Source organism: Rhinolophus sinicus, chromosome 7 (assembly GCF_057876585.1).
Source record: "Rhinolophus sinicus isolate RSI-liver-muscle chromosome 7, RSI-T2T, whole genome shotgun sequence".
Lineage (NCBI taxonomy): Eukaryota > Metazoa > Chordata > Mammalia > Chiroptera > Rhinolophidae > Rhinolophus > Rhinolophus sinicus.
Window position 1 is genome coordinate 10,783,362 of NC_142507.1, and position 14,855 is coordinate 10,798,216.

The window sequence follows — 14,855 nt, forward strand, 5'->3', positions numbered from 1 at the left end:
AATTTGAGCACTGAGCTGGGAGTGAGAAGACTGATTTCTAGGCTATTTTTGGCTGAGTGACTTGAATCAAATCACATAACCTCACTCACTGAGCCACCCTTTTGGTATCTGCCTGATGCACGGAGTAATTGCAGACCTGGTCTACCGCATGGAATTGTTGTCAAGATAAAATAAGAGAAAAGTAATCTATCTATATATAGGTGTTTGAAACTTGTGAAGTGTTTAGTGTAAATTTAGGGAAATAATTATGCCTTAAATAAGCAAATGGAAGATTGGGGTATCTTCAAATCCCGTTTGTTTAGACTAATGACGGTTTATTTGAGGACAGTAGAATTTTTTCGAGGTAAAGTGGAACTTGGAGATAATTGTGCCGTTCTCTCTTTATGTCATTGAGGAAACTGAGGACAAGAGATGGTAAGTGATTGGCCTTGAGTCTCAGAGGGAGACTCAGGAACCCCGCTGGGTCTCCTGACGCCCCCTCCCACGCCCTGCTGGTCTCTAGGCCAGTCTAGAAGACTTGAGCGATTTGTAAAGTCAGATATTCTTGTGTAGCTTCCTTCCAGATGTTATTTTTTATAATGGAATGTTAGTATTATCATTTTTAAGTTCCTAATTATGTTTTTATTCAGTGCTCAGTTTTGACTTTTATAGTATATTTTAGATAAAGTATTAACAAATTATGGTTTTAGCAATAAGAATTTTTCTTTTATGTCATGTTTTTGGCTAATTTTGGCTAAATTTTGGCTAATTACCATGTAATGGAAGTTGTGAGAGAAAAGGCCGTTTATAATTTAGGTTCCTGTTATATTGTCACTTACCGATGCTATTTCGACACTTAGAGCACATAGAATTTGTTAACATAGCGCCCACCTTCATACCTCTTTTAATGTTTTCAAGAGAGAATGCGGTCTGGTTCTTTGTGACCGCTTTTGAAAATGTTACCCTTTCTTCTTTGCTGCAAGTATTTACTGAGACAGAAAACAACATTGCTTGTTTTTGTTGGCCACACTTAAAATAACTGGGAAATAAATGTGTTATCAGTCAACACACATTCGTTAAGTCCCTTCTTACTGAGGCATCGTGCTAGGTACTTCCTGATAGTTTGAAGACATTCCATGGTCTTTTGCGCAAGAGGCCACGAACGTACTTATTTACTGTTTTATTCTCTTATAGTGTGAGATCAAACGTTTTCCTGTATTTAAAAATACCTGGTAGGATAATTTTCTCTATTTCTCTTTTCAGCTTCATGTGAAATTTGAATAGAGAAATACTGCAAATAGAAAAAAAGTGACTAATTTTAGAACCCTGAGAAGAATATTATGAAAGGTTAAATTGTCTATGCTTTCATGAAAGGAGCAGTTAAAATTATTTTAGTCACTGGAATCGTGTGTTTGTTTAAACTGTAGCACACCTAGACAGAAATAAATCTTGTTAAAACAACAGCCTACTGACCTTACTTGCTTTGCCCATTCTGGGTCCCAGAATCTTGACTTCAGTCAAGTAGAAAAGTCTACCCGGCATATTTGTAATAATATCTTTAAATGGTTCTTTAACCTGATACTTTATAAAAAAGAAATAAAAAAGATTAGTTACGCATGCCCTGAATTTATAGTCTGAAATGAGAACCCAAACATTTTATTATATGCTGTATATGCTGTAGTTAACTACAGCGTGTTTCGATACTACAAACTACAAATGACCTTTTGTGGGATTTGGGTTCAGCCTTCACTTCCTTCTCCTAGAGGAACTTAAACCCTGGGTCACTCTGTGTTTTGATTTGATCTGAATTGTTGATTATGTTCTTGTGGAAAACAATAAAAAGCGTATAAGAAAGCACTATACTACGTACTACTTTCTAGTCTGTTGTAAGTTCCTTGAAGTCAGCCCGGCCCTTTTTTAACCATCTACAGAGGCTGTATGTGTATCACTGTTTACACATCTGGTGGTATAAATGTCGGTTGGGTAAATGAATGAATGGATTTATATTTATCTTTATGCATCATAACCCTCTTTTGTGTCTGATGCCAGTCTGATTTACAGCTAGTCTGCCTGAGACATCTCTTTTTTTGCTTTAAAGTCTTATTCCTATTTATGAAAAAGCTATTTGTTTTTATTTTGGTTATTTATTGCTTAAAACAACAACTTGTTTGTTGTTGTTGTATCTCAATTCTGTGGGTTAGGGATTTGGATAGGCCATAGCAGGGATGACTTGTCTCTGCTCCTTGATGTCTGGAGTCTCAGCTGGGGTGACGAGGAGCTGTTAGGAGCTAGAACAGCTGAGGCTGGCCGGGCAGCTTGTTGTCTTTTTCATGTAGCCTCTCCCCGTGGCCTAGATTGGGCTTCTCATGGTGCGGTGGCTCCAAGGTAGTCCCACACACTTAGCAGCTCAGGACTCCTCAGATCAAGGGTTCCGGCATCGCAGGCTGAGTCTGCAAGGCCCAGGAGTCCCCAGTACCACTTCTGCCACCGTCTGTTGGTCAAGCCAGTCACGAAGGCACCCAGTTTCAAGAGGAGGGCAATTATACTTCATTTCTCAGTGGGAGGAGTAGCAAAGAGTTTATTGCTGTCATTAGTCTTCCAGAGTTTCTGTTCTTTATGTATTTATACTTGTCATCGTTATTACTAACCTTTTTAGGCTGTGATTTATTCTGGGTTGCTTTGCAAAATGTCTACTTGTGAGTACCTAGGGACCAGGTGACAGCTCTTGTGTGTGCATGCGTGTGCGCGCGCCATTTTATAATAGATAGGCCAGTGGTACCTAGAGATTTTGATTTCATGTACTACTATTAAAAATTCCCCCCCCCCAAATCTAGGGAACTGACATAGGATTGCCAAATTTTAAAATTTGTCAAGCCATTACCACCACCAGTTCAGAAATTAAAAGGAAAATGTAACCCCACAACGTAATAAGCTTATTATCTAATAATAAAGGAGAATCCTCAGATTTAATAAAATTTAGCTTTATAGAAAAATAAAGTACTACATTTCTTTCTTATTTAGGTTTAAACCTGGAAAAACTTTGTTCTTGAGCTGTACTCAGAGACACATTTTGGGAACCACTGGTGTTTTGATTTGTCAGCAGAACTTTTTTTTAAAACAAAGGCTGTCCATGATATTTTAATCTACATTTTATAGCCATATTTATTATGTAAATAATGGGAAGTATTAGCTGGTGTGATGGCCCTTATGAAAAACACCCATTTTAGTATATGTTACTGGATTACTTTTCAGTACAGAAAGATTTGAGTGTCATTAGGACCTGTAAGACAAAACCAGATTTACTTACTAAATGTAAACAAAACTACCCAATATTATTTCAATAAATAGCACCACGCGGTCTTGTCTGATTATAAGAATTTGCTGTTTACGAAAATCTGCTGAGCTCAGGTCCCATTGAATTCAGCATTTACTACTGTCAGCCACGTGAAGATATTTCAGATCTTTCCATTATTTTTGTTTTCTTGAACTTACAAAAACACTCTGTCCCTCAAGACTTGATATGAAAGACATTAAAATAGTACTAGTCTCCAATCCAGTTGTAAACACACATGCAAATTCTGAAATTAAATGTCAGTAACTTCTGTCCATGATTTAGCACATTCATGTATTAAGTAGTTTTAGATTGTTATCAAAATATATTAGAAAATTTCGTGGACATTTATGTACATTCTTGGTCTTGAGACCCCCGATCTGAGGGAAAATTCCGCCACGTTAGGTTGTGCTCCCAGCTGTGCCTCCCACCTTATGCTCTAGAATTGTTTTATGTTTTTAATGCAATTCCTTGTGTCAGATAAGTCCTCATTTTGTCACATCGGTTTTTTCCCTTCTTCTTCCCTCTCCTACCCTCTTTCATCCTGTGTGAATTTAAAAAAAAAAAAGAATGTTTTCTTTGTGATGTTGAAATGATGATCTTTATGTGCTCACACCGTGTTGACAGATGAGCCTTCCTGTAGGAGGTAGGCGTGACAGTGACAGTCATTTGGGGAGGAGGCGGGTCCTCAGGCGTCGGAAGTCAGAAATGAGCCTTTGACGGACAGAAGGTTCGTGCTGGTCCCTGTGAAGCTGGTTTTGAGGGCCCTGCTCAGTATTGGGGGTTCAGGATCTGTCCTGTGTAGACAGATCATATGGTTTAATGTGACTTTGGTTCACTGCCTTTTGCTCTACCCCATAGTTTTGAGGTAGGTAGTATTATCCAGGCTTGTCTGCGTTGTACTTGGGAACATACGGGAAGGATTCTCGGCTCATTTTGTATCAGAGTGGTCATTGCAGCATCGTACAGGAGCAAAACCTACGGAGAAGGCAAGTTTCTGAGAGGACTTCGCAGTACTATATTCTCTCCCTAAGTGGATTTTTTCCCCGTCTCTACTGTTCGTATTTTACAGGGTATATATAATATTTCATTTTATTAACGAAGGTCGACGTTTCCTCAGACTAGTTTATTATGAAAAATAAACTGGTAAATACATGGAAGTCCTCTACTGTTCTGGTGTATACAGTAGGCTTCGGTAACTGTTCTCATATCAAGCAGAATAAAGGGAAATATTCAGGGCAAAAACTGCGCACTGTATTGGGAGAAAACCAGTTAAAATTCTACTCATAGTGTCTTTTGGCCTTTTATTGGGGGCAGGGGCTGATTGGTTGTCAGGTTGGCATGTTCCAGTCTTGGTGGGGGGTCATCTCTGAGCCTTTTATGTTTGTTTAAGACTTTCTGCCCAGTAAGTTCTTTCCTTCCCTGTAATTCTATTAAAGACTATTATTATGTGATTTCTTTTTTTTTTTTTGATGAGCACCCTAATTAAAGCGCCAGGACTTTTGTAAGGAGTGTTGTTAAAAATCACTAGACCAGCAGCATGTTGTCTGTTTAATCAAAGGTGGATGAAACCTTCCCCTTGCCCGCAAGAAGCTCGCAGTCTAGAGGGGAAGATAAACTTTAGCGTAAGGTCATAATAATAGTGATCATTTGCACACGCTGTGCAAACCCTTATTTCCTATTCACTTGTCAGCACTTGAACTTTCTCCAGTCTGCTTTATATCTTTATCCTTCCAGGGAAGCTGTTTTTGGGAAGGTCAACAGCGATTTCTGCTTGCCAAATTGAGTAGAAACTGTCATTCTCCTGCCATTGAACAGTGTTGCCCACCCTCTCTCTCTTTGCTGCCCAATCTCTCAGCTTCTGTAGGACTCACTCATCTCTCTACTGGTCCTCCTGCCTCTTAGCTCATTTCTTCCCGTGCTCCCTGGCCAGTTCCTTTTCTACGTAATTTTTAAATGTCGGAGTTCCCTAGGGCTTAGTTCCAGACTCCCTGCTCTCCATTCTTTATTACTTCTCCTTAGGAGAGCTTAAGCATTTCTATGATTTAAATGCTTTTTTCAGGCAAGTGACTGCAAAGTTGGTGTCTCTAGCCCGCTTCCAGAGTTGAGCATTGCACATGCAACTTGCGTATGTGAGATTCAGTTTTCTTCTGGGTCTGTCTCTGGGCAGGAATACTACTCTTTGGAGATTTACTGTTTTATGATAGCTGCTTGATTGTATTGGCTCTGACCACGGGATGTGAGAGACATAATTGAAAGGAATGGTTTTATGAGCTCTGCAGATTTGATGGGTATGTTGTTTTCACTATATCACATGTACCAATTGTGTATGCGTACCTACCGCAGCTTAGGAATTTTTAAACTGATGACATATCCTTTTTTATGTATGTATTTTAATTATGGCTTAGGAATTACTACATTTAGTATCGATGAAAAGTTTTACTAAATGAAGTTATAAATCTAAATTGCTACTTGTTTAACTTATGATTAATTGTACTTTTTAAAGTATTTTGTTAAGTTGAATTAAAATAACAAAAGAACATCTTAAAATCGACTTTCAATTGATTTTAAGCACCAGATTTAGAAAACTGAAGATTTCTCTGTATGAATTAAGTTACATGTATAATAGGCAGAATGAATAGTTGGAGACAATAATTAGAGGGTTATTAATGCTTATACAGAAGTCACCGCAGCTAAATGTCATGTTAAGAGGTTTTGACATGAGACCACTGACCCTCTTAAAAAAAAACTTTGAAAAATGAAAATTACTTGTTAAAGAGTTTTATTAGTTAAGAGTCATTGTCTGAAGTGGAGGTAGAGCCCTTTAAACAAAGAAAGAAAGCATAAGCTTGTCTGAAATATATATATATCCAGTTATCTTATAAGTTATTCTTCTGCCGTCTAGATGTTATTTTTAGCGCCATCAGCTTAATCATTGGGGAAGACTTTTACCTTGCATATGTAGTACACATTCTTTACATTCTTAAGGCTTCTGTACCACCAGAACGTTGGGATTTTAATATTACAATATTTTATTAAAAACACATGAAAGCTATGTTTTAGGACTTCTTATATAAAATATACATCAAATAGAAATATAATGTCCTGTTTAATGAGCTTAAGTAGTTCTCATAGTTAAGTTCTGAAACTAACTTTCCTTTTGATATTATGTGATTTGAAACATTCTGAATTAAAGGTGTGTTTTACGTTCAGTTGTTTGGGAGTTTTTGCGCTTTTGAGGAAGAAATGGAAAAATAATTATTGTACTAATCATGCATTATGGGTGTACGCTTATGGTGGGGTTATGTTCCAGATATCCCTGGCTGGAACTGTTGAAAACTCTCAAGTGATTAGAGTGGTACTTCTAGCTTTTTCTCCCTTTCCCCATGTCCTCTTCATTTCTACCCACCTGTCTGCCTGGCTTGATGACTGGGGTGGTGCTGGCCAAAGAACAAGAAGACCAGTAGTAGGCCCTGTGTCGGGACATGAAGTAGGGCAGTTGCAGGGCTCCCCTTTGGTTAGTCCTTTCAATAGCATGTGCCACATACTCTGTCAAAAATCAAGTTGATTGTTCCAGTTAGCAAATACATTTTCATTTGCGTACCAACATTGATGTATTGGTGATACTTCCTTTGATTGGTGGCAACATTGATTGAGAAAATTGTGAGGCTCCATTTGGGTCAGTAAAAAATAATGTCAAGTTTCAATCACAGTGTCAGCCAGGGGTGGGCGATGTGGGGACTCAGCGTGGCTGTTCTTGTTTGTACCATGTGAGAGTCCTCAGGAAGGCAGGTTTCAGGTTGATCACGCTTTTGCCATCTTCTTTTTCAAATCGAGTTGACAGACTGAGGGTGTTGTCAAAACAGTGAACTTTGGGAACAACCTGCTCGTGGACCCTGGGTTAGAATCCAGGCTTTGCCACTGCGTTAGCTCTGACCTTGGACCAAGGACTTCTCGGTTAAGTTTCTGTATCTATGAAATGCTGAGGATAGTAGCAGTGCCTACCTCACAGGGTTGTTAGGACGATGAAATGAAGTAACACATATAAAGCCCTCTGCCCAGAGCTCTCACAAAATAAGCATTCGATAAATAATAGCTATTAGTGTTATTATTGTTGGTGGTGGTATTAAACCAAAACAGCAAAATAGGGCCCGCCTCCCATTCTAGCAGCAGCATAAGGTGCTCTTTTCGCTATTACAGATGTCACTTCGTCTTCTTCCCGGCCTACTTTGCTTCCTGTGGCTCTGTCCATTCATTTAAAAAATTAAAAATATATAATAAAACAAAATATTGCGCATATGCTCTTCCCACCCTCCCCACCTTTAAAAAAAAATCACCCACCTGTAGCTTTAATGCTGCCAGCGGTCTTTTTATGTGTGATGCAGGCTCGGTCCTGATGTTTGCCTCCCTGTTGTGCTGTTACTTGTGCAGCTCGTTGATGCTCTACTTGGCCGGTGTTCACCCCGCCTTCTGGTGCTGGAACCGTTGTTCCTTGGGTCCCTTGACTCACATAGCAATCTCAGCTGTCACCTAGGAAGAAGGAGCAGGGCCACAGGGGTCCATTTAAAAATGTCATTTACATTTTTTCTAGCATTTAAAAAGGGGAGGTATAATTTGCATACCATACGATGCACCCTTTTAAATGTATTCAAGGAGGAGTTTGAGTAAGTTTATATAGTTGTGTGAGTCTCAGGTTTCTTATCTGTCTTACTTTATTTAGCATCACCACAATCCAGTTTTAGAACAATTGTATCAGCCCCAAAAGTTCACTTGTGCCCGTTTTAGTCCATCCCCAAATCCGTTTCCTGACCGAGGACGCCACTGGTCTGTTTTCTGTCTCTGTAGTGTTACTTTTTTCTAGAAATGTCAAGTAAATGGAATCATATAATATGTTGTCTTGGTGTCTGGTTTCTTACATTTTGCACAGTGTTTTTAAAGTTTATTCATGTTGTTGCATATATCAGTAATTCTTTCCTTTTTATTGCTGAGTGGTATTTCTTGTATGAATCCTATAAAACACATTCTCTAGTTGATAGACACTTGACTTGTTTCCAGTTTTTGGCTGTTCTGAACATAACTGCTAGGAACATTGATGTACAACTCTTTGTGTGGTCACCTGTACCCAGAGAAATGAAAACACACCTTGGTGTGAAATTGTCGGGTCATATGGTGAGAAACTTCTAAACTGTTTTCCAAAATGGCCATACCATCGTACTTCCCCACCGGCAAGGGATGTGATTGTTTCATCATATCCTGTCAACCCTTTCCACATTTTACTGAATGGCTAGAATATTTTGTTTTGGTTTTAATTTCCATTTTCTTATTGACTAATGGTATTTAGTACTTTTCCCATTGTATGTCTTCTATGATATACATACATAAAATATCCTCAACTATTTTCCCCATTTCAAGGAGTTGAATTATTTGTTTTATTATTGAGTTGTAAGAGACCTTTATGTATTCTAGATAGACATCCTTTATCTGATAATTAGCTCTTTATATATTCTGAACACATGCACTTTATCAGATAATTATTTTGCCAATATTTTCTCCCAATCTGTGACTTCTGTTTTTATTTTTAAAATTACATATTTTGCAAAACGGAAGTTTTAGTTTTAATGGATTTCAATTTTTTTTTTTTTCTTTTATGGTCTTTTTTTTCTTTTACTTCGGTGTCATATCTAAAGCCTTTTTTTGCCTCATCCACAATAATTTTTCTCCAAGTACTTTCTTCTACAAGCTTTGTAAAGTTTTAGTTATTGCTTTTAGATCTATGACCCTATCTGTTTTGACTTAATGTTTGTACACAATGCAAGGTAAAGGTTGAGGTTCTTCCCCCGCCGCCCCCTCTGTACGTATAACCAGTTTTGGACACCATTTATTGAAAAGACTGCCTTTTCCTCGTTGAATTGCCTTGCCACCTTTGTTGAATATGAACTGATATAAATGTGTGGGCCTATTTCTGTACTCTGTTCTCTTCTCCTGTTTATTCGTGTGCCAATACCCACTCTTTTGATTACTGCAATTTTATAGTAAGATTTGAAACCAGGTAGTATCTTTCAACATTTGATGTAGTTTTAAAGTGGCCCCGATTCAAAAATTTCCCATGTTTTTGTGTGTCTCTGGACGGTTATGGGCAGATAAAGTCGTTAGGACATCGCAGGGAAAATCAGTTCTACTTGGAGGCAGGTAGGCCTGAAGTTTCTATGAGTAGTTTTCATCACTTTTTGAGTTACCTGTCTTAGCGAGCAGCACTCGACAGGATCATTCTTGGCAGGACCCTAATTACCATGCCTACTATGTACCAGGTGCTTTGTGTAATTCTAAATTGAATACTTCCATTTAATACTTTCAAGGTGCTGCAAAGAGGCTATTAATGTCCTCATTTTATAGTTGATTCCACAGAAATACTCCCAAGTCACATACCTCAGCTGCTCTAGTGATAAGACAGTATTCACAGCAGCGGTAGTGACAAGATAAAGCCAGGTTTTGAAAGCTGGTCTGTCTGATGATTGATGCTTCACCCTAGGTTCTGTCAGCCGTCCCGGGCTGTCTTCTAATAGTGACCTATTGCTTTGTGGAGAGGAGGTGTATCTTTTTATTTCATACGGTGGAAATAGTAGTGGTGGTAAGACAGAAAAAGATATGTATCCCTCTGCCTTCTCTTGCAAGATTCCTGTCTTTTCCTTTGGTCACTCTGCCAGGCCCAGGGCAGGCTTCTTCCCCTCTCCCTCCCTGGAAACACATCCCTAAGGCTTTGTGAAAACTCCCAGGGCTGATGGAAGCGTAGTGGGATGTTAATTTATTATAGAATTATTGCCTGTACTACTGTTAAATGGCTATTATTTTCCCTTAGCACCTTATAAAACATTTTGTAATTCTGTGTTTAAGTATTTTATTAATTCCTTTTTAAAATGTTGCACCAAGATACTCTATTATATCCTGTGGAAATCATCCACATCTTCATGTGTCTTTTATCTTCTTGTCTCTCTTCTGTACCTTCCCCTGGCATGGGTGCCTTGCTCTTTTCCCCTCATATTAGCATATTAATAAAAACTCACCGAGTAGTATAGATCAAGCAATAAGAGCTGAATATCATCATTCCTACTCATATCACAAGTTTTAGCTCTTGATTGTTTCATAATGTGATGTCCTTGAGCAAATTAGTTGTTGGTATAGAATTATAATAGGCTTAAGTAGGCCAGCGTAATGAATACATTTACCCCAGCCCTGCTGGGAGGAATGGATGGCTCCTATTACATAACACTTTATTGCACACTGCCTGCCACTGGAGCAGAATCCATTCGTTTTACTTACTGTGATAACTTCTTATTTGCATGCAGATTTCTTTTTGTTTTTCATGAATCATCTCTGATCCCCTAGCTGTATGTCATTACATATGACCATCTCCAGGCTGATCAGGTCCTGGTAAAAAGTCAAAATGCAATTTTTTTCTCTGTCTTTTTCTCTTTATACCTCTTAGAGTATGAAATCGGATGTTTTCAGTGCCCTAGAAAAATGGTAATTTGGATTTAAATTACCAGTTACATTAGCTTTTTTCTATAATTAGGTTCTATTTATTATTCTAAAGAGTAAAGGGCTCTTAAGAGAGTTGATGCTGTTTTAAGTTTTGACAATTAATCAAAGTGTCATTTATTACTGATTTGTGTCACCTGAAGGAAAAAAAAATCGAGTAGCTCAGTTGTAAAATTATTCCTCGAAGCTGTTAAGTCCAGTAGTACATAATGGTTAAAAAAAAAAAGACATACTGCTACTAGTAGCATTCAAGCCATTTTTCTCAGGTCTGTAAAATACACAAAAGTAGTCTCCACGAACACACACAGACTATATGATAAGCACACGTTTGCTGTGTTCGTACTCCTCACATGCGTCTGGGAAACAAACTTCTCGGGTGCAGTGGAAGTGATTCCCGTGCGTATCAGAGAAAACGCTGCAGGGCCTTCATTATTAAGTTCTTTGTTCCCAAAGATACACACCCAGAAGAAACTTGGTGAGCAGTTGCCCTCCTGATTGCAGACATCCAGTTCTTCCTTTTCTTACCCACATTTGCTCTTGCAAATTGTTACGGCTGTCCTACATAGGATCATTTTTACATCTTTTTACTCAAGACCTTTTCTTGAGATAGGTCATTCAAGGCACTTTTTTACTTCTTTCAATAATTAGGACTTAACATTTTTCTTTCAGTAATCTTAAGCCTCTCAATTCCATATAGGTAAAGTATACGTTACAGCAAACAAAGGTAACTGTGTGAAGTTGATTTGCTTATTTATTCAGCAAACATTTACTGCACACTGCGCCGTGTGGAGAGGGGGAGCTCGGGCCTTCTTTGCTTTTCCTCAGCTTTCGGCACGAGTGACGAGTCAGGCAGCTACAAGAAAGTGAACTAAGTGTTATGGCAGACTCTCAACATTTGTGGGGTAGACATTTCATAACTCGCAGTGAAATGTGACCGTACGTGTTTAATACTATCTTGTACAAATACAGCAAGTCTACTTCTTGATTTACCATGCTATTTAATGGGGACTTGTTATTGATGAATGTTACTTAACGTTGGTTGTCAAAATCACATCCATTCTAATAGGTCTAACAGGATTCTGCATTCTTTTTCCTTCTTTCATTCATTCATTCGTGTTTATTTGTTTGTTTGTATTGCAGATTTCTCTTGGATTTGGCTACAAATTTATAGATCTTCTGCGCTGTGTACAGGCACAGGTGAGTGACAATTAAGTCTTATTGTTGGAATATTTTGATGTTTAAGTAAAAGAAAATATTTAAAATAGTCTACTTGTAGTTCAGCAAAATAGTATGTAAATAAATATAAAATATAAAACAAAGAAAAATATATTTGTCTAAATTTTCTGTTTTATTATGAAAAGTCTCTATGAATGTGTTGGAAATGACATTTGAAGGTAAAATGACCCTGTCTGTTTACCAGTGTTTACTGTGTGAAATTGTGAAGATTACTTACACCTATTGGATGAAGTGAATTGTAATTTCATAGACTGGCAAAATGTTTACATTCATGTTTATATGTACATAAAAGAATAGCTACTATAGATTTTGGCAGCAAATTTCAGTCTTATGGAGATGGATGTTTTATATTTAACGAGCAAGCTTTTCTTGTCCAACCAGTCTGAAATAGCTTCTCAATCATTCCTTATCATACAACCTTGATTTATTTTTATCATAATACTTTATTATTTATCATCTCCCCTACTAGAATATAAGCTCCATAAACATTGCGACTATGTTTGTTTTGCTAAAAACATTCTCCCTATCCATTAGAATAGTGCCTGATATGCAGGAAAGACTGAATAAATGTTTGTTAAAGTAATTATTGGGTAATAAACATTAAGAATATTTATATTCAGAGTCAATGAACTGTGCATCTGTAAATATAAACCAGACATAGTTCCTTATACTGATTTCTAAATATGAAATTAATTTATGTCAGATATACTAAAAGTATATAGCTCTTAAACATTATGAGAAATTACCTGTTTTGCATATTTTATGTACGCAAATATGCTTAATCAGGGTAGATTTCAGAGGATAATGCTTCCAATTCTGTATTTATTTTGTCACCACCCTAGGAAGTTCTCATGATCAAGTAACAGACAAACCTGAAGCAAGTGTGGAGCTTCTCAGCTCCCTACTGGATTATTCTACCATATTGGATATATTTTGTGGTATCTTTATAGAGAACACAGTGGGCTTGGAAACTGTCCAGTTTTACTTTCAGAAAACCAAATAAATTAAATTTTTCCCACTATCTGCCACTGAATACAAAATGTAACTGAATTAATTTTGTTTCCAGTTTGCCAAATTTTTCTGCCCTCTATATTGATGTTTGAATTCGTTATCAAAGACAGTCCTCGGCATGAGCTGAGTGCCCCTTTCCGTGTGCCCATGGCACTTAGTTTTCTTTGAAGTGTTCCAGGATATATGTTGCTAGTTCTTGTCTCCTGTTGTCTTGTATGTTTTGTGTTTTGATCTCTTTTACTTTCTTTAGGCATTGGTCTCTCCTGCCACCATTTTTCATTTATAGAAAGAACTAAATCTCACCTTTAGGTTTTTTCTTTAGTAAAATTTTAGGAATTATACAGCCATTTTTCATTTACATCGAATTTACTAAGTGTAATTTCCAGAAATTGCTTTGATAATACTAATAACAACAGCCATTACTTACTACTCTCTTAGTGTGCCAGGTATTCTGTAAGTGCTTTTCAGTTATCTTCAGAATAACAAATAAGGAAATTGAAGCTTAGAGAGGTTAAGTGACTTTTCCAAGGTCATGTCAAGTAAGTGGCAGCTTGCCACTCTAAAGACCTTGATCTTAACCACTGAGCTCCATTTTCTGCCTAAATAGCCTTGAATACAAGCCTCTTTGTGGTCATTGTAATACAGGAAAATCATATTCATATTTGAGGACTTCAAAATTAATTTAAAAGTCAAACATTATTTTGCTTATATTTCATTAGCAGGTCTTAACTTTTAACCTTTATTTCAAACTATGAAACATGACGACTCATTTGAAATTTAATGACTACTTACACAATTTAAATTTCCACTTGGCCGTTTCATTTCATACTCAACGTTTTGGGGGGCAGGACCTTTGGGGAAAGCCGTCTGGATTCCTTTTTCCATTATAAATGTAGCACTCTATGAATCAGCGTTCTTTATCCCTTGCAGTATTAAAAATTTCAGATTACAGGTGGCATCAGTGGTTTGTTACACTTTTCCTACAGAAAGCAGGTTGTGTGAAACACAATGACTATAGGATTACTTATCTTGGAAAGTGCAATAATTTATATCCCTGGGGGAAACTTTCTAATTATTTAAGAAGTGAAGTGGCATAGCTTTGAGATAGAACAGAGTTTGTTCAAACAGAACTTCAGCTTTCCTTATTTAGTTTATTTTCAAGGCTGAGTAGGACATATTATATAAAAATATTTTGAGCCTTAAACGTATAAATTGTGGACAAAGTGTTCTTGAAGGCAACATTGTTGAATGCATCTTAAAATTTTGACTTGGAAATAAGGTGAATTATTCTGTCTCACACTTCCCAAAAGGATGTATGAGTGGAAATGCAAATTCCAGGTTTGAGTATATGAAAAGAGAATTCTGTAGTTTGAATTAAAAAGAAAAAATTTATTTAACAGAACAAATTGTGCTTCTTAATCTATAGCTATATCAGTGTTTCCATTCCAGTCTCACATTTTAAGCCTTTTAAAAGTTATCCCATAAACTTCTATTAGAATTAATAGTCAAAACAGAAGCAAGCATCAGATAAATCTGTTTGACAATAAAGTCTTAAAAGGTAATTTTCCCTTCACTGTGGAAAACTGAGCTCATTGCGGATTCACATATACTTTGTATTTATTTATCAGTTTACTTTCTCTATGTTGGAGGATTCGGGCTGGGATAAGTGGGTGAAGAATTGTTCACGAATAGCAAGGCAGAGCCCAATTCTGCGATAATAATGTGGAGAGAGAAGTTCTCCAAAGTTACAATGAAGCATAAC

General features: G+C 37.2%; 1 protein-coding gene across 7 annotated transcripts in view; it reads left to right on the forward strand.

Annotated features, from left to right (window-relative positions):
* NCOA2 (nuclear receptor coactivator 2) overlaps positions 1-14,855 on the forward strand; it is a 257,843-nt gene that overhangs the window by 80,675 nt on the left and 162,313 nt on the right. For all 7 annotated transcript variants that reach the window (XM_088799375.1, XM_019726156.3, XM_019726165.3 and 4 more), the window contains one exon: positions 11,987-12,043. The gene's annotated coding sequence lies outside the window, so the exon portion shown is untranslated. The remainder of the gene's footprint in view (positions 1-11,986; positions 12,044-14,855) is intronic.